This window comes from Protopterus annectens, chromosome 11.part0 (genome assembly GCF_019279795.1).
Source record: "Protopterus annectens isolate FY-2018-M chromosome 11.part0, PAN1.0, whole genome shotgun sequence".
NCBI classification, from domain to species: domain Eukaryota; kingdom Metazoa; phylum Chordata; order Ceratodontiformes; family Protopteridae; genus Protopterus; species Protopterus annectens.
This window is the reverse complement of record NC_056745.1, coordinates 1,522,491,978-1,522,517,894: the sequence shown is the minus strand read 5'-3', so window position 1 is coordinate 1,522,517,894 and position 25,917 is coordinate 1,522,491,978. Positions and strand designations below refer to the sequence as shown.

Below are 25,917 nucleotides of genomic sequence, written 5' to 3'. Positions count from 1 at the left end.
GTCCTGTAGTGGGGCATGTCTAGGATTTCAATATTGTGATTTTCAGCATTTAGTTTTTTCAGTATTATAGTTTCAGGATTATGGATTTGAAGACAGTGAGCTTCAAGATTGTGATAGCAAACCATTCACTGCTTGTAGGTTTCACATTCTGTAGTACAGATCAATATGGGTAGCTCTAATGCAGTTGTGTTACCATACGACAAGCACATATAGGTGACCATGCATCATAATTCTGACTACGGGGGGGGGGGGTGAGGCATTCCTGCTGGGAGCTGATGAACCACAGATAAAAGGTATATGAGAACAAGTAGATCAGGTACAATCGACAGTTGCAGGTTGCATTTAAATATATTGTAGATGCATACTGTTAACATATTTAATAATACAGTCATATGGATATGACATTTCAGAAATGCATTATACCATAAAACTGCAGACCATTGTATATCCCTCTGGACTCTGTCCTTTGTAAAGGCTGCTTCTGTGTTACTAGGTAGCCATGAAGGTGCTGAAATGCAGTTACTGTTGCTGCTTTGTCTCTGTGTGTTTTGGCTGCTAATATGTTGAATCTGCAGTAAAAACTGCTAATATGTACTGGTGCACACTGTATAAGTACTTAAGATGTGAGTTCTGCCTTCTGCCAGTGTCTATGAATCCCTATGTTTTCACAGAGGTGCACCACTGAATTTCACTATTTGCCACCAGCATGTTGTGCTTATCTGCTCATGTAGGCAGGCAGGCTTCACTAGGGTGCATTGCACCTGGATGTAAGACCCATGTAAAGTGTGAAATACAGGCTTCCATGTTGCTTTGCCATTATATAGTGATGATTACTGATTTGGGTTGCCAGATTTCTTTGTGGCTAAAACTGGACTAAGGTCACGCCCCTTGCATCACCCATAACTCCACCCATCCCCACCCCCTCTCCCACCCATGCCCCACCCCCTGTGACATCACGGTGACATCAGATGATGGGAACACCCACTTTCTGTTCTGGATGCCTGCTTTCAGCTGATTTACTATGCTTTTCTGTAAAAAAGCATAGTAAATCAGCCAATTTAACAAACACTGACAGTCTGTTTCCTTTTGTAAAACAGAATACTGGACTTTGTACAGTGTTTTCCTGACTACCAGAGACTTGAATAAATGATTTGTGGATAGTCCAGAAAAAAAACGGATAGGTGGCAACAGGGATGATTTCCAATTTCCCACCTGTTGGTCAAAGTTATGGGAAGCTTGTTCCAGCGCATGGGGACCCTCTGAGACACATTTGTGTCTCATCAACATGGCCTATTTATGTCACAAGCAAAATTTAAATCCTTGGATCTACTCACACACAACACAAGGCAAAGCGGTGTCACTTATTTTAAATAAATTACTCTGATCTGAGCTTATGGCAAACTGATAAACCTTTCTTTGTTTATTTGTATTTCTTCACCATTAAATAAGTAAGCAGCTGTTTTATTTACTTCTGCAATGATTACAGATATTAAAATAAAATGCACAAACACCGATAGCCATTTTCTAAACAAAACAGTCCCACAATGAAAATAGACTTAGCACAAGCACTAAACTTCTCTGCCATTGAAGCTCACATTCATTAAAACAGTATTAAAACCCAGATTCAAATAAAATGCATCTGGCCAGTGGAGAATAAAGTTTACCTTTGGGCTGTTTTCAAATTATAGTCTCTTTGAACACATTTTTATGGCCATGCAGGCATATATGTGTTCTTTGATCCACCTTCATGAATGTAGTTCCTTGTATAATAAAGCACCACCTAGAGTGTGTTTTAAAGTTGTAGTTTTGAACATAAGCAATGAAGCAAAGTGTATGACCCAGTAATGACGAAACTACATTTACTGCCAATCTGACATCAATGCTACAGCACTGCTACCAAAGGAAATAATTTTGGAATGCCCGTAAATCAGTGGGCATAACATTTAACTCATAATGGATTCACAATGGGAGGGTCAACATTTCATTCTATTGAATGCTAACAATTTATGCAAAATACTTGGCAAAGTATTTTGCAGCAGGTTAGCAAACAAAATTGCAAAGACAGGGAGTGCTGTAGCATAACTTATTGTAATTATCTACTCAGAAATCAGTGTACTCCCTGTTTTTGCAATTTGTTTGCTAACCTATATGTGTGTGTGTGTGTGTGTGTGTGTGTGTGTGTGTGTATACATGTACACAGAGGCAATGACAGAGAGAGAGAGATGTACAGAAACACACATGCGCACACCAAGAACTCAAACACTGTCCAAAAACTTCTTAAAAAGTTGTCTGATTTTCATCTACACAAACCCCAGCTGCTATTACACACACATTTTTAATTTATTTTATTTTTCAGATAGTGGCCATGTGTTTAGGAGACCTATCTGGGGATGGCAGGCTTGATCTATACACATATGCTAGTGGTTTGCAGGCAGCTCACGTCTAGATCAAAAAAAATATGCAAATTACTTGATCCTTCTTTCTCTCTCTCTACACTTAATGCTTAGGGACTAAAGATCCAAGTTAGCACTAAGCAGCAGGACCAATCCATCCTTCATGCCTAAGGTGGTATCCAGTGTGGCTCTTAATCAGACCATTCATTTGCCAACTTTCTTTCCCAATACACAGAACAAGGAGGAGCGGATTCTGCATTCATTGGATGTACACAGACAACTTAGATTTTACTTAAACAGGACAAAATCTCAAAGAAAATCTGCACAACTGCTGGTGGCATTTGCTGCAGGGGCAGAGGGAAAGGCTATTTCAAAGCAGACCATTTCCAAATGGATAAGTCATTGTATTTGTTTCTGCTATATGCACCATGGAAAAACTATCCCCCAGGGGATCAGATCCCATTCCACCAGGGCTGCATCTACTTCTACAGTCTTTCTCAGAGGTGTTCCTACCAGGGATATTCTAGAAGCTGCTACCTGGAGCTCAGTTCATGCATTCGCCAAACATTACCATTTACCACTTTTCTCTAAATCCAGAGCTGGCTTTGCCACTGCTGTCCTGCAGGGCCTTATAGCTGGTCCTAATGCTGTATAATTCCCTCCACCCAACCATAGCTTTGGGAATCTACCCAAATGTAATGACTGCAACAGTGAAACAAGAAGAACATAGTACAGTTGTGTACACTTACCATAAATGTAGATGTTCGAGTGTATTCACTGTTGCAGTCCTGGTTACCCTCCCTCCAACCCCCTATTTTTCTCTGGCTTTACCTTTACTTTCTTTCACTATGCTTAAAAGCCCTTTTGGTGTATTTGCTTTTGGAATTGGAGGTATATTTTTTGTGTTTTTAATTTTTATTGACTCCCCACATTTGGGGGGCACCTGACATCTGGGGCAAGAAGAACTGATGTAATGGTGTCAGCTGCATGTTTTATACCCCTGATGACCTGATGTCATAGAAGACGGGACAACAACTGACGCAGGACCCAAGACTTTGTTAATCAGGCTGACTGAGGGCAACCTGCCAGCAGATTACCCAAATGTAATGACTGCAACAGTGAATACACTCTAACATCTACATTTATGGTAAGTGTACACAACTGTACTGTCTGTAGATAGCCCACCTTTGTGCAGAGGGATGACTGTTGCCTTTCTCCATTCATGAGGCACAAAACCTGTTTGGAGGCTACAGTTAAATAGTAATTCCAGAGGCCCCGATAGGTCATGTTTCATGCTATTTAGAAGGCATCCTGGGATATTATATGGATCCATTGATGCAGTGTTCTTGGTTGTAGAGAGAGCATTAAGGACCTGTTCCCTAGTAATAGTTGGGGAGTTGTATTTGATATTTCCTGAGGGAAGGTTGGGGGGGGGGAGTAAAGCTGGAGCTGAATTTATCAGCCAGGAGGGCTGCTATATATTCTGGCTCAGTACAGGTGACTTCATTAACAATGAGCTCTGCAAACAATTGTGTATTGCCTTTGAGGTTGCGGACATAGCTAAAGAATGCTTTGTGGTTGTCCTTGGCCTGAGACGCCAAACTTACCTCAAATTTGGCTTTGGTAGACTATTTGTTCACTGAGTTGTTTATGACATGCACAATAGACCAGGTTTCCTTTATGAAAGTCAAATATATTAAAGCATATCTCTTGACAACTGGTACAATCTCCAGCTGTATGGCACCCCAGACAGGTGTTCGTGATTATCCACACTCCATCTGGAGTCTCTCCTTAGAAACAAACTCAAAGTAGGGAAACCACCTTCACTTAAGAAGTCTGCTTCTAGATCCAAAGCTGTGAATACATGCAATATCATGTCTATCTAGCTTGTTTAACATGTTGTCTAACATCCCTACCAGCTCTGACTGCTTCCACAGCAGAGTTAATGGTCCACATCCATAGCCTGTCTGATGCAACTAGTTATGGCTTGTGCCATGGTCTAGCCATTGAACAGACCTATTATTATGGCATTTATGTGGACTTCCACAAATCTGATGGACATTTAAGACTAGTTCTCTCCTTATGTATATAGGAGAGATTTCTTTTTGGCAGCAAATTGGCATAACATTTTGAACTTCACATTTTTATTTTAGTTTATTAAAAAATAGTCTCCCGTACCTATACATTATTGTGTTGCTTGTATTTAACTTTTTGAACATAAAGCGACTGAATTCCCCCTTAAAATAAATGGTGAAAGTCTTTTTGCACACCATTTTTTTCACTCTTGCACATCAGATTCCAATATTTTACTGCAGTCTAGGGCATGTACTAGGCCACACATAGAAAATTTATTGCAATACAAATATCTGGGTTTAATTCAGGTTTTATATATTGTGCTAACTATGGCTGCACATACTCACACACACACACACACACACACACACACACACACACACACACACACACACACACACACACACACACACACACCAGCTCCAGCACAGTTTCTAAATCAACATAAAGGCTTTAATATTATAAAACACCAAGACTGGGTGCATTAATGCACAGTATTATTTAAACACGCATCAGATTACTTCATTTTGTTATGCCTGGATTATGGTTGTGTTTCACTACACTTCTCAGTAAATGACAACTGATCTAACCAGTTCCATTAACCATGACAAAAACAAGTTTTAAACTCACAACAAAACTGTGTGACATCAAACTAGGTTATATTTGTTAGAGGTACAGGGAGTAAACTCTCCACATAACAGGTATGGTGGCTTGCGTCTCTTCATCCAGAAAAGTACATTTGAAGCCACTTGATGGGATAGATTCAACATGCTGGCACTTAATAAGAATTGCACTAAAGATACATATCACATTAATTTGCTCTTAATGTTATGTACTCCTCTTATTTTAAGGCCAGTCAGCAAAAAAGCATCTGAAATAATTAATGTTGGTATAATAACCTTGAGCTCTGATCAGCACACACACAGTAGCAATTGCTGATGTCTCACTATCTGAGACACTGCCTTCTTGTCCCCCATTTATCCAATCACACATATTTTAAAGTGATCTTTCATCTGTCATTTCTGACTACAAAAATTAGATCAAGGTTGCCGTTTTTGACACCGAAATACAAATTATGTTTAACAAGTGAGAGATACCAAGGTACACATTCGATTGTATTCACAAGGATCTCATCAAATTTATTACAGGGAGCCGAAAGAACAGCTAACCTCTTTTTTGTGAATGTTTTGTACAGCTACCTTGTTACAAAGTAAGAATGAAAGCTCATGAATAGATATATTACATTTTAATTATTATTCCTGCTTTTACTACCTAAAAGAGCTGTATCACAACAAGGTGGACCGGCACAGATCAAGATACCTGCTCGTTGTTAATCTCTTAGCCACAGCGACTGATTTGTACCTGTGTAAGCATTTTTTTCCATCACCAGCTTGTCAGGTACATGGTAAAGATTAGTTATTGCCGTGACGTATTCTGTGACAAAAGCAACACCCAAAACAGATCAAAGAGTATTCAAGCATTCAGGTGCACAAAGCTAACGACTACAAAATAATTAGTAACACAAAACAGATACCATCCCAAATTCATTTTCACAAAAGAAAATAAGCTTTTCAAAAATAATCTTCTGTACAAAAGCCAGTATGAGTTTTCACATAGTATGACAGCCTACTTATGCAGAGTCTGTTGCCATAGTGCTTCCGGCATCATCAACTTCCCAGGATACCTTAGTGTTTAGGGTCATGAACTTTTAGTGCCAAGCAGAAAGGCAGACTATACAAAGGTAACAATGCTTAAATTAAATGTGTTAGGTAAGGTGATGAAGAACGGATCAGTAGTTGTGTCAGACCGGACTCAACAATTTGTCTGAAGCAAACCGCTACCTGCACAAAGATTAAAGTAAAACAGGGCAGAATAATAAAAAGTTAAGCACTTCCTTACTGAGCAGTAGCAGCTTGACCCCCGAGCCGCTTTCTATCTGTCCTCTCGAAGGTTTTTTATCAGTCATCTTGGAGCGCTCAATGGCAGCTTTATCTTCAGCACTTACTGTGGTTCACCTTTAACCTGACGTTATGTTTCAATTTAGGGCTGTTCTTTTTTACGTCTTAAAAATGTAAGCATGCTAAATAATATTGCAGTCTGCACCCTGCTGAATACTAAAAACAAACTGTGGCAGCCAGTCACTATGGCACAAAACCCGGACTTCACACTTGTCCGGGTTTGAATGAATTTTGTAACCGGACAGTCCGGTCAAAAAACGGACAGCTGGCAATGATGCTCATGCCTCTCTAAGCATGCCTGCTTGGTGTGGAAATGATAGTAAAATAATGCTTTACCTCCTGTAGAGCTCATGCAGAGTGGCTGTTGGGATCTTATGCATGTCCAGTTCATACGGTGGATACCTGGTGTAATCTGGCAATCCATTTTAGCAGAGTTACTGCTATCCCTCATACCACTCAGCAATGCAGGCATCAGTATGACACCTTACAGCACCACTGCCTTGAACATCCCTGGACATGGGAAGCAGGAATGCCCTGAATAGTTATTGTAAGTGTCTGTCATTTCCATTGCATTTCATATTATAATTTGAAAGTTGTTTGCCTTTCAAAGTAGCAAGCCTGATAAAGTTTATTTTATCTGATAGATGGCAGGATGTACCAGGTTGCCTGCTTTTTGGCACAGTGGTGTGTTATGGGGCAGGATGCATGGATGTGCCTGTGTGCCTCTCTGGCCACCATTTTATGCTTCTGCTGAAGTGCATGCTGGAGAGTGGATGCCTCTGCTTCAGTGCATGTACCTGGGATAGTACAGCTTCTTTGTAAAATCGTGAGCACCAGGGGCGGCCCGTGCTATCGGACTGCAGCCCCCTCAACCAAAAAAAAAAAAAAAAAGAAAGAAAAAAAATATTTTTAAAATTCGCGGACTCCGCGCATGCGCAGTAGGCCAGACTACTGCGAGTCTACTGCGCATGCTCGCGGCAGCCCGGCAAGCCAGGTAGGGGAACATAGGAGACGTCTGTGCACTTTTAAGGTGCACAGACTCGCTGAGAGAACGCGTCGGGACCGGACTGCAGCAGCAGCAGTCAGCGTCGGGACTGTGGAGTAGGGTTGGGATCGTGGGAATCTCGCGGGACTATGGAGTATTGCGCGGGCATTTGGATTAACGTTATGGGGAATGGGTAGCAATGACAGGTAAGTGTGTTATTTATGTTATTCTAGAATGGTAGGGAAGTGTGTGAATGAATGTCCTGGTGTGTTTATTTAGGGAAGTGTGTGAATGTCGTGGTGTGTTTATTGTTTAGGGAAGTGTGTGTGTGTGTGCGCACAGTAAACACAGAAAACACAGTATAGCCTGTATGAATACATATAGAAATTTGGTTACTACATCAAAAAAAATCCCACTGTCTGCCTTGCATTGCAGTACATGAATGTTCTTTCCACATGTTGAGCCCACTTCAAGTGACCTGCTTAAACTGGTTTACAAACTGTATCTGTTGCTGTTTTATTCTTTCTTTTACTCAATTACATTGATTACAACAATAGAGGTAATCTTTTTTGGTACTATGTTAGCAATATTAAAAAGCTGATAGTGAACATTTTAGTTATCTTTTAAAGCCTCATTGCTCAAACTAAAAGTGTAAAAATATTAATGATAGGCTTCACAAGAAATGCATTAATATAAATGTGGACAGAGTAGGATTAATATCAGTATTATGACACCATTGATGAGACTGAGGTGATTCAGAATTTAATGTATGCCTTATACTGCCTCACTATATCCACATAAGGCCTTGTTTGCATGGATCTAAAATGATGGCTGTGTTGTGGCATGCTGATGTGGTTTACAGATGGTATATAAACTTACTTTGTTGCTGCATGGTTAGTGTGGTGTCCCAGGTTCTTGCAGAGGATGTTCTTCGTCTACCATTGCTGCAGTCCTGACATATGGGTATTCCGCTGTCCACCATCGGCCCGAATACCAAAGGGCTAGAATCTGGCGTTGGTCATGGCGCTCGAGGCTGACATCAGTATGTGCCAGTACAAATGCGCATGACCGACGCCATACCCTCAGTCTTTCTTGCCGCGTGGTCCTAAGCAGAAGCAGTGTTTGCAAGTGCCGTTCGGCTTTTTGGAATTGTCGGTTTTCGAGTTTCAGACCGGAGACCAAGCTGGGCTGAGTACCCCGTTGGGGACACTTTTGTCTTTTTCTTGCCTCAGTATTACCGGATGTCAGAAAAAGTTACTAACTGTATTTCTTGTGGGAAACAGATTCCTCATAGGGGTTACCATTTACTCTGTATTCCTTGTTTAGGGCCTGAGCACGGCGTTGTTAGGTGTCGCTTTTGTGCTGCCTTTGATAAGCGCACTATTAAACGTTGCTTGGACTGTGCTAGGCTAGTGTTTGGTAAACGGTGCAATTATAACATGCCGTCGGATTCTCCGCCCAGTTCGGCTAAAAAACGCAAAGAGTAATCCTTTGCGGTCCAAACAAGATGAGTCCATTGCGGACACCGGTTCGGTAGAGCCACCGACTACTTCAACGGCTCCTTCTGACAGTTTAGCAGAGTCTCAAGGGGAGCCTTTGCTACTTCAGGAAGTGGCTTCTCCTGTTGTAGGCCAGGCTGAAGGGGCTTCTCATGTGTCGGTGGTTCCCTCCCCCCTTCTCATAGTAAAAGCCTTTCTAAATCTAAATCTGCCCCTGCTGGTGTCTGTCCACAGGGTCCAGCACCTAGAAGGCACATGTTAAAGGTGGCGGAGGATTTGATTACTTTAATTAGGGGTTCTATGCCTCCCCCTGAGAAAAGGCCCAGGGTAGAGCCAGGGATAGAGAGTCTGGATCAGTCTTCCAATGACTCTGATTCTTCTGTGGAAGAGCTCCAGGATTTCCCTCCCTACTCTGATTCAGAGGCTGAGGATTCTCCTCCCTCTGCGTCCCCTCCTGAAGATTTTTCTTTTTCTGCAACCTTGCATTCCATGGGGAGCATTTTAAATGGGAAGGCCAGGATTATTCTGATTCTCGTAAAAAGCTTAGAGAATTCTTGTTTTTGCCTCAGCATAGGCCTTTGGCTATTCCCCCTGTATTGGATGTTGTTCAGGATGTTTTTTCTGAGGCTTCTCTTAACCCTGACTCTTTGCCTCCTGCCCCTGCTAAACCAGATAGATACTGCAGGGTACCGGAAGCTCACTAGTATTTATACAAGGGTCCTAGGGCTGACCCAGACACCATTACTCAAGGCCCCAACGGTGTCAGGGCTGCTGTGGTTAAGAATCCAGTTCCTTTGGACAAGGATGCTAGAGCTCTGGATAGGTGGGGTAAGAAGTTGTATACCTCTTCCACTTTAGCTATGAGAGCTTTACATTGTCAAAATTATTTGCTGGGCCAATTGAAATGTAAAGTTGATGCTTTATCTGAAGGTGTTGAATGTAAAGAGCTTCAGGATTTAGTGCATGTTTCAGAACAAGTTGGTAAGCATTCTTTGCAATATGGTTTTGATGCTTTACAGGCTTCTTCCAGGGTGGCTGCTACTAGTTCAGTTCTTCGCAGGCATGCCTGGTTAAAAGTTCAGACATTGTCAGAGCATGTTAAGGCTCGGATTATGGATGCTCCTTTGCAGTCTGATGTTCTTTTGGCCCTCCGGTTGAATCAGTTTTGAAGAAATGGGGAAAAGGCTAAGTCTATGCAGACAGTTAAGGATTGTTTACAGGTTCAGCCCCCTAAGTTCAGTTGGAATTGGCCTACTAAAGGGTGGTCTTTTCCCTCTTCGGATTATCAGTCTAGGGGAAGGTCTAGGCGAGGTAGGGGTAGAGCTTCCTCTCAGGGCCCTGCTACTCCTAGGACTTTGGGTTCTTTTACCCCTTCTGCTGGGGAGGGCAGGGGTCAGTCCTTTCGGAAACAAACTCAATGACCTGCGTCTTCAGCTGCCGGACTCTGCCATGCTGGCAGCTCCTCTAGGAGGAAATCTGGGACTTTTCGCAAAGTATTGGCATTTGGTTACCCAGGACAAATGGGAATTGGACATTGTAAATCGAGGCTACAAATTTTATTTCCACACTTTCCCTCCTTTCAAAGGTATGCCAGATGTGCCTCATCAGCAAAGACTGGAGGCACGGGCAAAAAATTTCTTCTCTGCTTCAGTGGAGGGCAATACAGGAAGTACCTTCTGCTGAAGGAGGCACAGGGTTTTATTCCCGTCTTTTCTTAGTGCCAAAGGAAGTAAATACTTGGAGACCAATTCTGGATTTGTCCATTCTAAACACCTTTTTGGAAATTCCAAAGTTTAAGATGTTAACGTTGCAGCAGTTGCTGCCTATGCTGGGCAAGGCTCACAGAGGCCTATCTTCACATTCCTATCGGGCCCAGTTCCAGGAAGTTCCTGAGATTTCGGAATGGGAATTTGCATTGTCAGTTCTCTGCATTGCCCTTTGGCTTGTCTACTGCGCCAGGGTATTCACAAAAGTCCTGGCTCCAGTAATTGCTTTTTCAGACTACAAGGAATTCAAATTTATCCTTCTCTGGACGACTGTTTGTTTCTGGCTCAAGGCAAGCAAGAACTTCTTCAACATCTTCACTATGTAATGACAGTTTTAAGATGCCTAGGGTATTCTGTGAACGAAATAAAGTCCAGTCTAGTACCCTCACAAGAGATGTGTTTTCTGGGTGTGAGACTGAATACAGCAACCCAGATGGCATTTCTTACCCTGGACAAACAAAGACATCTTCATCAATACTTCCAACAGCTTTCAGTAATGTCCAGGCTGACTGCAAGGACAGTCCTTCAAGCCTTAGGGTTCATGGCATCTTGTATTCTAGTGCTTCCCAATGCCAAACTGCATATGAGGAAGTTACAATGGTATCTCAAAAGCGTGTGGACTCAACACAGCCACGATTTGGACACTGTCATTCAGATTCTCCCTTGCATACAAAAAGAATTTCTGTGGTGGGCTCAGGAATGTCACCTAAACAAGGGACTCTCTGTGACCCAGCCAGAGGCATGTCAGATATTAACGACAGACGCCTCGGAGTCGGCCTGGGGAGCTCATCTCAAAGGAAAATGGATTCAAGACCTTTGGCCCCTGGAGCTACTTCATTTACATATCAACATGAAAGAGATGCTGGCAGTTCAATTTGCTTTGGAAGCATTCAAGAGCCTACTTCAATCAGGACTGGTGTTGATTCGAACAGACAACACAACAGTCATGTGGTACATCAACAAGCAAGGGGGTACCCATTCTTATCCATTGTGCAGACAAGCAATGCTAGTATGGGAAACTGCTTTAAAACTGCACATCACTGTTCGAGCACAGTTTCTGCCAGGAGCACAAAATTCTTTAGCAGATGTTCTGAGCAGACAGATTGTGGATCCTCGCGAATGGTAGATGGATCATCAGGTGTTTCTGCAGTTGACCATGGCTTGGGGAACTCCAGACATAGATCTGTTCGCTTCTCCTCTGAATTATCAACTGCCGAAGTTTTGCACAAGGCTATTTCATCCGAAAGCCTGGAAAATAGATGCACTATCCTTCAGCTGGAGAAACCTGCGCGTGTATGCCTTTCCTCCTTTGCCTCTTCTTCCAAAGGTATTGTTGAAAGTCAGGAGGGAAATGCCTCGCATGAGTCTGATAGCACCAGATTGGCCTCGACTACATTGGTACCCTCTCTTAAGGAGTTTAATTCTTGGGACACCTTGGCCATTACCACAGATTCCTCACTTATTGACTCAGGAGGACAATCATTTTCTCAATATCAGTGTGCAGTCTCTTTACCTGACAGCCTGGAGAATTCAGTTTTGAGGAAGGAAGGCCTGCAGCTTCCACAACAAGTTTTGGATGTTCTTTTGGAAGCCAGGCGTCCTACTACTCGGAAAGTTTATGCTGATAAATGGTAGAGATTTTTTCTTTGGAGTGCAGCTCACGGCTTTGATGTTAAATTGCCTAACTTGAGTTGTATTTTGCAATATTTGACTGTTTTGTTAGACAAGGGATTGTCTTTCTCTTCTGTTAAAGTGCATGCTGCAGCTATTTCTGCTCACTATGAATGTGACCCTCCTTTGTTTTCTCATCCATTGGTTAAACAGTTTCTTAGAGGGGCAAAGAATATAAGACCCCCGAGAAGAGCTCCCACTCCAGCCTGGGATCTTACTTTTGTTTGGAGAAGCTGACTCTGCCTCCATTTGCACCTGCAGCTACAGCTGAGTTGAAGCTGTTGTCTTGGAAGACTGCTTTTTTGTTGGCTGTTACTTCTACTCGAAAGGTCTCTGAATTACAGGCCCTCATGGCAGTAGAACCATTTCTGATTTTTCACAATGACAGAGTTTCCTTACGTACTAATCCTACTTTTATGCCTAAAGTAATTTCAAATGTGGCACTGAACCAATCTATACATTTGCCTACTTTTCATGCTGACCCCAAAATAAAGGGGTGGAAGTTTTGCATTCTTTGGATGTGCATAGGCATTTAAGATATCATTTGAGCAGAACCAAAGTGTTCAGAAGATCTCAACGGTTGTTTGTTTCTTTTGCTTTGACTTCACAAGGGAAAGCTATTTCAAAACACACTATCTCCAAGTGGATTGGCCATTGTATTGCTTTTTGTTATTCTCATCATGGGAAAGATGTTCCTGCTGGGATCAGGCCTCACTCTACTAGAGCTACGGCCACCTCTACTGCTTTTTTGAGAGGGGTAGCTGCTAAGGACATTTTGGAGGCAGCTACTTGGAGTTCTGTACATACATTTACTAAGCATGATCATTTACCTCTTTATTCTAGGTCTAGGGCTGGGTTTGCCACTGCTATTCTACAGGGCATGTTAGCAGCTCCTACTTCTATTTAGTTGGCCATCCTCCCTGTTTTCCGTTGCTCTGGGATTCTACCCATATGTCAGGACTGCAGCAATGGTAGACGAAGAACATAGTACAGTTTTGTACCTACCATAAATGTAGATGTTCGAGGATATCCATTGCTGCAGTCCAAATTTCCCTCCTACCCCCTTATTTAGGTTTGGGTTTTGGGTGGTATTTTTTGCATTCTGACGTCTGAGGCAAGAAAGACTGAGGGTATGGCGTCGGTCATGCGCATTTGTACTGGCACATACTGATGTCAGCCTCGAGCGCCATGACCAACGCCAGATTCTAGCCCTTTGGTATTCGGGCCGATGGTGGACAGCGGAATACCCATATGTCAGGACTGCAGCAATGGATATCCTCGAACATCTACATTTATGGTAGGTACAAAACTGTACTTTTCATCTGTCTTGTGTACCTTGGAGCATGCAAAGCGGGGTCACACATTTATAAAATGCTTAAGGGCATGCAGTCTACATACTTGTGCTACTGAACATGAAATAAATTGTCCAATGACTTATTATTTCATTGAGGTACCTTAGGGGCATAGGAGTTGAAGTGCTTAGCTGCATACTGCAGTGTTATGACTTCAGCTCTGGGACTATGAGACTGTTTCCACTTATGAGCTGGGGGTACCCAGCTCTATGGTATAGAGGAACGGAGCCCTGTTTGGGACACAGATGACCTAAGATCAATTCATAGCACAAGCATTAGAGGATCCAGTGAGGGTTTGGGTTGGAAGAAATGACGTTTTGCCAGCAAGCTCATTCTGGGAAGGAGAAGATGGGATTTCCTTCTGATCTCTGACACTCTTCCAGGGATGGCAACATGCCATAACTGCAAGATAGATTGCTGTTATCATTCCGCATTAGGTAGTAGGGTGGTGATATCTACTGTTATTTGCAATGATGCACATGATGTTAGAGCTACATAAGAAAAAAAAAATATCTCTCACAGATGCAACAACATATATGATGCTGCAAGAAGCTTTGTTCCACATTTCCAGGTCCACTTCCAGTCAGCCTACAGACTATGGCGGTCCCAGCCATGGATCACAGTACTGGAGTACTTAGCCAGATTATCATCTAGAATGGGTACATTTGGGGGTTCAAAAAATTAAAATAAAGGGAATTTTAGTAGTGTCTTTCCAGCACAATAGGAGGCTTATTAGAATTCTGCTGTGCTGTAAGGAATGACACAGCAAATTGGATTAATCACTTAAATTGCTTACTGTCTATCATTACGGATTGCAGAGTGACATTTATGAATAATGCAGCCCCTGTGCTCTCCATATGACATAGTTAAGTCATCAACTCAAACATCTTCATGAATCATACCTCATGACTGACTTAAATAGGACACTGCATCATGCTATGGCTAAGACGCATAGCGTCATTACTAATGGAGTTTAATATTCTATCGTAAGATATTACTACATTCCATCGGGTATGCAAAAAAAAAATGAAAAAATACATGAAAAATTATTTCTTGACAACAATCTCTGCAAGTGGTACAGGAGAGTAACAGTGAAATGCATAAGCAGGATCAATATTCAGTGAACGTAATATACAATGTGACTGAGGTCGCTGTTACGTTATTAGAGAGTAATGGTTAAGTGTTTTCTTGGCAACGATCCATGTGAAAGAGACTCACAATAGTGATCAATGGTAAATAAGGAATACTTTCCATAAATATGCTTTGTCCTTTTGAATGCATGCAAACAAAGGCATCTGCTTGGCTGATTCTACATTTACTGACAAAGAGCAAACTCTAACATGTTATTACAGACTACTGATCCTGGTATAGATGTATACATAGGGGATATTGTGAATTATGACAGCAATTCACATTATGCCATTATGCAAAATGAGAAAAGTAATGTACTCTTAGTAGAAACTGTTGTGGCTCCTAGCTACTCTTTAATCTTTAATTATTATTCCCTAATCAAGTATATTAGCACTGATACAGAGCTGCAGAAATGCACAATGTTAAATATGCTACAGCAAACAAGCATCTGATTGGGTGTGCCCACTTTAGAAAGAACATAGCTGAATACCCAAGTGTCTTTTTGCCATTTGTGTAACATGGAAAATGCATACTGAAAAATGGTGACTGCATTTTGTATACTGTGTATTAATGATAATTATGCACTGGGGTGCTACATATCTGGCTAAGAAAGTCTACAGTCTATGTTATGCATATATGCACACACAGACACACATTTATATGTGCATACATATACATGCATGTACAGACTTACACAAACACACCCACACACGTGCACTCACGTGCACACTGGCTCACACGCACACTCGCTCACACACACACTCGCACACATACACACTCACACACACTCGCATACACACACACGCGCGCGCACACACATACACACACACACACACACACGTATATTTATATATATATATATATATATATATATATGTATACACATTTATACAAAGATACATACTCACACACACATACACATGTACATATAGATATAAATATAAATATACCTTGTATACTTACCTTAATGTACATATATATGTATGAGTGTGCATAAGAGGATGTATGCATTACTGCCTGCAAATTTCTTCATAGTCAGTCAGCTGTTCCTAAAAAGGCAGATAGGGTATATAAAGTTCCTCTGCCTTTTAAAATGTTATATACCATACCCAAACCCAACCCAGCAGCTATAGCTTTAGTTGATCCCACTGTTGCTAAGCATTTAGTTAATCCTAATTATGGATGGTGCAGAGGTGCAGTGCTTTGTGTTGTTGCCTCACAGCAAGAAATTCTCTGGTTCAGTTCATGGCTGAGGTGCCTTCTATGTGGAGTTTGCCTGTCCTCCCTGTGTTTGTGTGGGTTTGCTCTAGTGTCCTCTCATCTTACAAAGACATGTCTGGAGTCTTTCTTCCTCTGCCAAAAATTGGCTTTTGTTTCAGATCAGACTTTCCTGGTTAACAAATGTTAAATAAATAAAAATGACAAGCACTGGAATTTCAGACTTTATATTCTTCAGAAAGTACATGGTAACACAAAACCTATTATTATTATAGCAAGTTTGTAAGTTTATAAGATGGATATTTGAAATTTGTCCCTATTTTTGGGACTGTATTCCCCCATTATTGGCTTCATCCAGGTTTTTTATGCCAAGGTTGAGAGCTATGGTGATAACTGAACTCACTGAATATGTTTGGGGGCTGTATTCCTGCATTACTGGCTTTGTCTGTGTTTTTGCTAAGAGGTTGAGCGCTACGGTGAGAACTGAATTCACTGAATACGTTTGGGGGCTGTATTCCCCCATTATTGGCTTTGTTCAGGTGTTTTGTGCTAAGATGTTGACGGCTATGGTGAGAACTGAATTCACTGAATGCAGCCATTTAAGTTTAAGTCTTCCTTTTTCATAAAATAAATGATTGATTTGTTATAGTGGTATGTTGCTCTGACTGTTTTGCACAGGGTCCTGGGTTCAATGCTTGGCAGTGAAATGTATGGTGGTAACACAGCATTTTATTCTAGCAACTTTCCAATATTATGCAAGCAATGTTTAAAATGTGTCCCTATTTTTTGGTCTTTTGCCCCCCCTCAATTTTGGCTTTTTCCAGATTTCTTGTGCTACAAAGTTCAGAGATACAGCTGAGTGTCAAGTAGATTTTACAAGAAGCTGAGAGCTGCAGGGGAACAAAAGTTTAGTGATGCTTATGCTGAGTTTGCTTGCATTGTTAATAACACAACCGGTAGTGTACTTGCTTTTGATGCAGAAGGCTGTGGGTTCTACTCCCACAGTAGGTAGATGCATTGCTGATACTGTACTGTAGTAAAGGGGGTGGATGCTGCAGTCCTTTTTGGTGAAGATACCTAGTACTCTGAACCTGTTATCAGTTTGCCATCCATTCCCTATTGCAATATTACTAGCTTATCATTTTTTAATGAAACATAGGCAATTTATTCCTCAAGGGCAACAGACACTTTATTTGTAGATGAAACCATGAAATATAAAGGTGATTGCTAGCAGCAACCGCTTCATTAGTTACAGATTTCTTTAATGTGGAATTATTTAGATGACTTACTTCAGAGATTGTGCATATTTACTGATAATGGACTGTAGAATTGTGCATATTTACTGATAATGGTGGACTGTAGAATTGTGCATATTTACTAATAATGGTGGACTGTGGAATTGTGCATATTTACTAATAATGGTGGACTGTAGAATTGTGTATATTTACTAATAATGGTGGACTGTGGAAGTCTGAGTAGACTTTTTTATGATAAATGGTCTCAACTGGGCAGTTTTGCCATTATGGGTGCATATGGTTTGTTACTGGAAAAATGTTCAAAACAAATTTAAAACACCCTCTAACAAGTGTACTGTATTGTACAAGGAATATAATTTTAGTACAATGAGGAAGGTGTATCAAAGAGCACATGTATGTTTCATATGCAAGGGGCCTATGATTTGAAAACTGCCCAAAATTAATCTTTATCTGCCACTGGCAAAATGTATTTTCTTTGAATGTGGGTTTCAATGCTGTTTCAATGAATGTGAGTTTCTAGGGCAGAGAAGTTTTAATGCTAAGTTTTCATTGTGAGACTGCATTGCTTTGTTTAACAGATGACTTAGTGTTTGTGCTGTAAAATACAAAATAAAACTTTCAAATGAAGTCCAACTCATCATAGAAGTAAAGCAGTATGCACATTAGTGTTTATGGTAAATGGAGTGAAATAGCCAAGTAATGGTTCGTTGGAATGGCTGCAGAGGCTCCATTCAACCATTATTTTGTCAGGGGGGAAGGGCAGCAAACTCAGACAGGCCCAGCTGAACTATACCTCCCAACTGTCCAGATTTTCAAAGAATGAATAGATTTTTGCTTCTTATTTTTGGTTTGTTCTTCATAAAATTTGTAGTTTTCTGGCAAATCATTTAGGAATTAAGTCACTAAATAATAAGTTTCAGACTTCATAACCTTCAGAAAAATGCATGTTGCTGTTGCTGTTCTATCAACTGTCTCAATTTATACAAGAGCAATTTTTAGTACTGTTTATATGTGCCCCCAATATATTTGGCCTTGTTCAGATTTACTGCATTAACAGGTTGAGAGGTACATGCAAATAAATTGCTTTATAGAATTAGGCATAGCCAACCTCTCAACTGTCCCCAATTTTTGGCTCAAAATGTTGCTCTTCCCCCCTAATAATCCCTCCGCAAAATAGCAATTTTGGAAGAAAACATGGAGGGTTTACAATTAAGAAATAACTGTAATAATCAAAGTTATAGATTACGTGAAATGCATGTAGATTATTTTATTTTGTCAGCTGCTCAAGGTAGCAGTACTAATATTAAAGTGTCCCTTCTTTGGCAGGTAGCAGCTGTATTGTGTGTCTATTTTATATTTTTGCATCACATTTTTGGTCCATTTTTCATAAAGTTGTGTTTTTTGGCAAATTAGTGACAAATCACTAAAGACCGAAGTTAGAAAATGACAGACATTTGAGTTTCAGATTTTATACCCTTCAGAAAATTCATACTAATGCAAGACCTATTCTATTATCTTTCTAAGTTTATTAGAGCAATATTTAAAAATTGTCCTTATTTTTGGGCCTTTGTCCCACTTCTGTGTATGGCTTTGTCCAGATTTCTTGCTCTTGAGGTTGAGAGGTATGACAAATGTGTCAGGGCCATCACAGTCAGCCAGATAAATTTCAAATTGTGACATGCTTGTTGCACCCCACTCCCCCACGTAGTGACTCTGGATGTGTCCAAGCAAGGCAAGGAGTAGTTGTATCTACCTTGGATGGGGAGGACACACTGCATAAGTACTACAGTGGCTTTTCATCTGTCCTTGATTTTGCAGAATTGTCTGGTTTCTGTCATATTTTTGTACTGTTGATTTATGCTTATTACTCAAAGTGCCTGTTGCTCTGTGTTTAAGTAGCAATGCTTTAATGACCATAAGGTAAGCTTGTCTGAGATCGTAAGACGCAAGTAAGCTTTAATAAGCATACTGTTAAAGAATTGCCAACACTGAAAGCCTTTCTGTTGTTGCAATGCAGAGAATACTTGACTAGATAATGTATAAGCCTTGGGTATTAAAGGACAGGATTCCATTATTTTAAAAAGCTCATTACACTTGTTGGAGACTTCCTGTCATCTCTACAGACTTTACCCGTAAACTAAACAGAATGCCAATCATGTGTGGTCCATAAGCTGTACAGTAATCCTTTAAGCAATGTATCTTGAGCTTGTTTCTTGTTTGCTTTTCATTTTTTACTTTTATCATGTTTTCCCCATGAAACAAGTTGTCAGGCAGCAGGTCTTTTTTGGATAAGAAACATTTTTACAAGTGGGGGCATCACATAGATTTCTACTTTCAGCATGTTACTTGGTACTTTAATAAAGCTGAATATATTATAATTAGAACTGCAGTGCAAGGAGAAGTGGTTTGAGTTGAGTGCTTCTGGTTTTTCTTATACTTGATTTTGACTGGCATTCCAGTAATGTATTTAAAAAGTAATTTATTTTTTCATTCCTCACAACCTTTTGTTTCCATCTAGATATTAAGTAAGCTGTCATGCAGCCAATGCATTGAAATATTTTTATTCTTCTACACTTATTTTTGTCTTGATTGGACTTTCATAATGATGGTTTGCCACCCAGGGCAGCGTATTTAATTAAAGTTAGTTTTTTGTGGTTTTGTGCATAGCTCCTCCCCTTTCTGGTTGACCACACCCCTCCCCTTGACCCCACCCATTCAGCTATCTCCTGCAGCCCCCCTGTGATTTGAAGTCACCAGCTGCCACTGGTGAGCACCCCGTCTTGATTGCACATGGTGGTGGTAATATATATATATATATATATATATATATATATATATATATATATATATATTGAGGTTTGGGCACCATCTCAGTCTTCTGCTTGCTTTGCAGTGTTGAATGCAGCTCTCTTACACCTTTATGTGATAACTTGTATGTACCTTGTGCGTTTTGACACAGGTGGAGAGAGATGAAACCCTCATCAGCTGCTACCGGACATAGCAGAGACTTGGGCCACAGCAGGGTTGGTGGATTTACATCATGTACCAGCCATAACTCATCATCACTGATGCCACTTTCCCCTTTATCACTCCCTTCTGGTGCTAGAAGTGCCTGGGGGGTGAGAGGGTGTTTATAGCTACTCGCTTGCAGGTATTTCCCCGCGCCATTTGCCTTTCCTAGCTCAGCCAGAGTTAATGCTGGTGGTGGAAGTGGTGCTTCACCAGGTTTTGACTTACTGGTTCTTTGACAAAGGAGGTACTGCCAGCACAGCTAGCTGGAATTTTGTAAATAATTATATGTAATTTGTGAATATTAACATGATTTATATAGAAATGTAACGAAGGGACCTACTAATAGCACAGTTATCTGGAATTTTGTAAATATGTAATTTGTGAATATCAACATGATTCACATAAAGTATTTGTTACAAATGTATTAGAGCTGTATGTCATATAAGATGGGTTTGTACCAACGTCTGCTGAAGAGGCATGGATACAACAGAAATGTGCATACACTATTGTAACTGTTTAAATGTATATATTTTAACAGGGGAAACTAGAATACAGGAGGATAACTTGCAAAATTTCAGAAAAATAGCTGAAATTAAATTGTCTTATGGCTAGGCCATAAAAAATGTTGTCTTTCAGTTTCAGTGCAGCAAGGAGACACAATGTCTAAAACTAAGGAGCTTTCTGTATTGTCGTGGAAGTGTTTTATTGTTTTATGACTTCCACCATTTGTCAAAGATCTGAGGAAAAGCCCTTGTCTATGTATTTTCACAGGTGGATGCTGAATACTGCTAGCTTTCAGCAGTGGAGGGGGGGTTACCTGGGATAGAGTCAGATGACAAGAAATTATGTCATTCTGTAGTAATATTTGAGATATTAATTTAAGAACTCTGAGAGAGACAGCATTCTGTAGTTTGTCTTGAACCTGACCAGAAGATCCATTCATCACTCACGTGCCTTGCTCTGAGTAAGTTTATAGGTTATAGTAATTCTCTTAGATATAGTCAGGAATATAGCAAAGCTTAATTTAGATGTTTGTCTTTGTTTATTTGAGAATGGCCAGCAATGTTGTTTTAAATATTTCCTGTGATTTTGAACTCTGCTGTCACTGTAAATATAAACTGAGTATTTTCTTGTTCTTTTAATATTTATTATTAAATATATTTAAACCTTTCATTGTGGCTGATCTGTCTAGAGATATTAAGTTCTGAGAGTACTTGCATATTTATTTGGTGACAGTGTGTACCACTCCTAATAGCCTTACTCTTGGTCAAACTACCATTACACAGTAAGATTGGACACCCTTTATTAAGGGCCTTAAAGTAGCTGATAAGGGGTGACAACTACCTTATAGTCTTGGCTAGGAACATGAAGCCCTGGTTGGCCATAGAGATTGCTGGAGTTCTTGGTTTGGTCACTTAGCTAGGATCACAACACTATAGCTGTGCCAGTGGGGAGTCTTAATGGGGATCTGGAGAAAAGGAGAAACTAGACCCAGACTGACTGTGGTCTCTTAAGAGAAATTTCACTTGATGCAGAGAACTGCATCTGAAAATATTGTGTGAGTACCTGTCATCCTCGCAGTGTATGTCCCCCACTGATGCCAGTGGTGATGACTGAGTCTCCTTGATTACTGATCCAGTGGTGGGGTGTCACAGGTTTAGTGAAAATTAAACCCTTCTCCAGCGAATTTCAGATTAGATGAACTGGCTGACCCTTGCCATCAGGCCACCAGAGGTGGTTGCGCCCATCCAGGTCCAGTAGTTCTGTTGTCCATCTTCTGGTTCCTAGTAAGATTTCTCTGGGCAGTTTGTCAGCTGGCATGTTGCCCATACTTCACACTCTCCACAACCATCTGTTTGCCTTTGTCTGCATTCTGGGTTTCCGTATTCTAGATTGTGCACAAATGCACCTGTTTGTATGTCCTGTTTCTGGTATGTTTACGTGGCTCCATTACCTACTATCCACTGCATTATTCCTCATGTACCCCCTTAACTCCATTCTCTGTGTAAAATGGAGGACCTCTTCCTCCAAAAGAAATTTGCCATTGTCCACCTCAAACCTGTTTTCCCTTTGTTCCGAATATGTTTCTCTCTCTTCTATCTCCCTTTGCCTAGTTTTTACTTGCCTTGTGCACCAGTTGAGTGGTCTTTACAGTCTGCTATATGTTGTACCTCCACTGTATGTAGTGGCAGCTGGCCACAGCATTTCCTACTCGCACTGTCTGCTGCATGCCGCGTATACAGCCTCACATGGTTTGTACAAGAGAGTGTTATGTTGCCTTTCTACATATGCTATCGACTTTATCATTGTTTTTGTTTTAAGCAGTTTCGATCCTGCATCCTGTTTCTTGCTGAGTAATAGCATTTTGCCACTATGTCACTGTTTCTTTTATGCAGTTTCAATCCTGCTTTCTGTATCTCGTTGACTAATAGCAATTTGCTTACTCATGAAATGTGTTTCTGCTTAGTTTTTCACATCTGTTTTACTTATCAGTTTATTATCTCCATGTAGTACGTAGAAACTGTCGATGCATAGAAGTAAGACACGGAACAAACCAGACAGTGCTCTGAAACACATTTTTAGGGATCCTGGCAATTTTTTTTTTTTACAGTTCTAAAAGTCAAAGTCACTGTCTTAGATCTGCTGTATGAAAAATGGGCAGTTAAAGATGCAGTAATGTTCGCGAATCCGAAATGGATGTTTTAATAAAAACTCCCATCTGAAAGAGCATCTTACCTTTATCATGTTGTTAACTTAAAGCACATTCATTTTAAAATATAATTTATGGATTAGGGGTTGGCATAATGGTTAAAATGCTTTCCTCGCAAACCCGAGGTACAGGATTTGATTCTTATCTTTAAGAGAAATTGCCTAGGCTTAAAATGGCTTGCAGAGCAGCTAACCTAGTACTTACCTATGAACATCCAAATAACTTTTGCAACTCCGAACTTCCTAAAGAAATCTTAAATTGGTACAATTACAATTTAATTTTTAAGGTAAAACAAGTCTGAGAGAAATGACAGCCGAAAGTAGTAGTGCTGTGAAATAACGGCAGCAGAGTACTTATAATTAATAAAACAGTTGTTCTATAACCAAAACAAGTTTTCTTCTCCTGGTACCTCCTGAGTTTTTAATTATCATCTTGAAAGAGGTATGTGTAACATATCATGGGGATGCATTGTTTCTTTCAATGCTGTCTTTTAAAACTAGATTTGTGAAAAACATTTATCTATTTCTTTTTCAATTTGCTTGCTTGTTGATTTTAACATTTTTTGTCATATTGGATACTGAATTTCCAAAACAAAAGGTGCAGCATTATTAAAATGATCTCTTGGGTAATTTGTGTGTCTATTAAAAAGAAACTGTACAACATCTGCACAAAAAAAGAAGGCTAGAAGTAATCAGTTACAGATGTAAGAGCTGACAGTTGCTTACAGACTGTAACAATTCTGAAATATGTCCTGCAGGTAAGATAGTTTTAATATGATTTGTTATCTCAAATGTTCAATAAAAAGTAAGGAAGTCTGCAGATGTAGTTTTGTAATGAGCAACATATTGTAGGTTGTACAGTTATAAATAGCTGCAACACGTGAACAGTTTAACTGCCCCAAGCATAAAAGTGTGCCTGAAATTGTTCCCCTCCATCTTTTTACAGCTCTTGCATGTTAAGAGTAGCTTTTCCGGATTATGAGACTTGGGGCTCAGTTTCACCTCTTGCTGAGTGATGTTAACGTTATTCTTATCTGAAGGTTCACATTTTAATTTCCAAGTTATGTTTTGGAGATGAGTCTTGCTGTATTCGGCAGTATTTTCATTAAGTGTCTGCTCCGTAGACTGGAATTAAGTGAACATTTGCTGCCTTCCAGTTGTAATTCCATGTGCTGGTTACACTTAAAGTGAAATAAGATTTAAGCAGTTACTCCTCCCACCTCCATTTCATTGTACTGCTTCTGCACAATATAGATACAGACTACCAAGTCCCATTTGCCCATGTAAGTACTTCAAATGTGAGCCCATTCTGTTAAATTTATAAGTTCCTTTTTGCAAATCTAAATATCTTGGTTTATCTGTTTGCACTGTATATATTCAAATTATAAAACAAAATGTATTATATGAAATACAAATGGCATTCTGTTAAAGCCATTACCTTAATCTCTACGACAAATAGGTGTTCTGGGCATGATGCCATCTTGGTTTTGTTGGTGTAAATCCTTTACTAGTAAGGAATGAATTAAGACCTTGCTCTGGTTTGTTGGGCAGAGTAAGTTAGGTGCAAGGAACTGTTTTCATCTCTGCTTTTCTCCTGTTTTGCGGCTGTGCATTCAAAATCAGTCTTTACCCTTCCGTTGATGATCAGCTGTGACTGTCTTTCATTTCCTGCCTTCCTTCCTTTCTGCTTGCATTGCTGCAGTTCTAAAATGCATGTGATTGTTTATGTAAAATTGGCCACATACTGATTTAGCTCCACATGGGAAACGTACCTGCATCCAAGCAACTTTCAGCTACTAGAAAAACAATTTTGCACATTTCCTGTCCATGGGGGTGCTTCCACTCCTGCACTGTGACATGGCTACATCTTTTCTATGGCTTGATAGCTTTTCCATTGTTTCTCTGCTGACTCATGTTGCATATTTGGTTGTTTTGATAAGTACTAGGCTAGCTTCCCTTGCAGGCCATTTTAAGACTAACCAATTTTGCTTTCAAAGGTGAGAATCAAATGCTGTACTTTGTCTCTGTGAGGTAAATACTTTAAACATTATAACAACCCCCAACCCCAACTTCATAGGCAAGTACCAGTGTAGCTGCCCTTGTGGGACATTTTAAGCCTATCCATTTCCCAGAAAGGAAAAAGTCCAACCCTTTATCTGTTGAAGATTTATCTGTGTTATGCTACCTTTACCTGTGTTATGCTAACTTAGAGCTCTTATTTTTCTTCCTTCAGCTGGTGTATGGGGTTCACTTGCCCCCCCCCCCCTTTTCCCAGTTTGTTCTTACTTCCGTAGGTCACATCTTCTAATATATTTTACTGAGAAAGTTCTCATTTGAGAGTTGTAGGCCATCATCTTACAGTCCTGGGTTGTGTACTAATTCTATGCTGTTCTGGTGTCGGACAATGTTAGGTAAGCAGTATCGTTGAATAATATAAGTTGTTGTAGAATTGGTCTTCCTTGTTGCCTTTTATAGCAACACATTACAATATACAGAATTATCCACAGGTTCATAGGTTGGTACTAGGCTGTCGGCCCTAGGGCCTATACAAGCCTAACCATAACAATTCCCTGGATATTTCTTCCCACAGTATTTACTTCCCTGGGGCGACTGACATGATCCTTGGGGTGAATTTCCTATCTCCCATCCAATCATCAAGGTTCCTTTTGAAGAGGGCCAAGGAGGCGCTCTGCTAGACATGTATGGGCATTCTATTCCAGAGTATGGGGGAGTCTCTGAGTCAGGAACCTATCCCTCCAGCATGTTTTGTTCATTGTGATGACACGGTTTAGATCCCTGGAGCGTGTGGCTCTGAGGGATTGGGATTTCTGAGGGATTGGGATTTCTTTAAGTGGAGCATGTCCAACAGCTCAGGGTTTGACATGGCCTTGTAT

General features: G+C 40.4%; 1 protein-coding gene across 1 annotated transcript in view; it reads left to right on the top strand.

Annotated features, from left to right (window-relative positions):
* Positions 1–7,391: 7,391 nt before the first annotated feature.
* The window catches only part of LOC122815102 (protection of telomeres protein 1-like), a 1,603,082-nt gene continuing 1,584,556 nt past the window's right edge, over positions 7,392–25,917 (top strand). The window contains exon 1 of the mRNA XM_044087343.1: positions 7,392–7,615. The gene's annotated coding sequence lies outside the window, so the exon portion shown is untranslated. The remainder of the gene's footprint in view (positions 7,616–25,917) is intronic.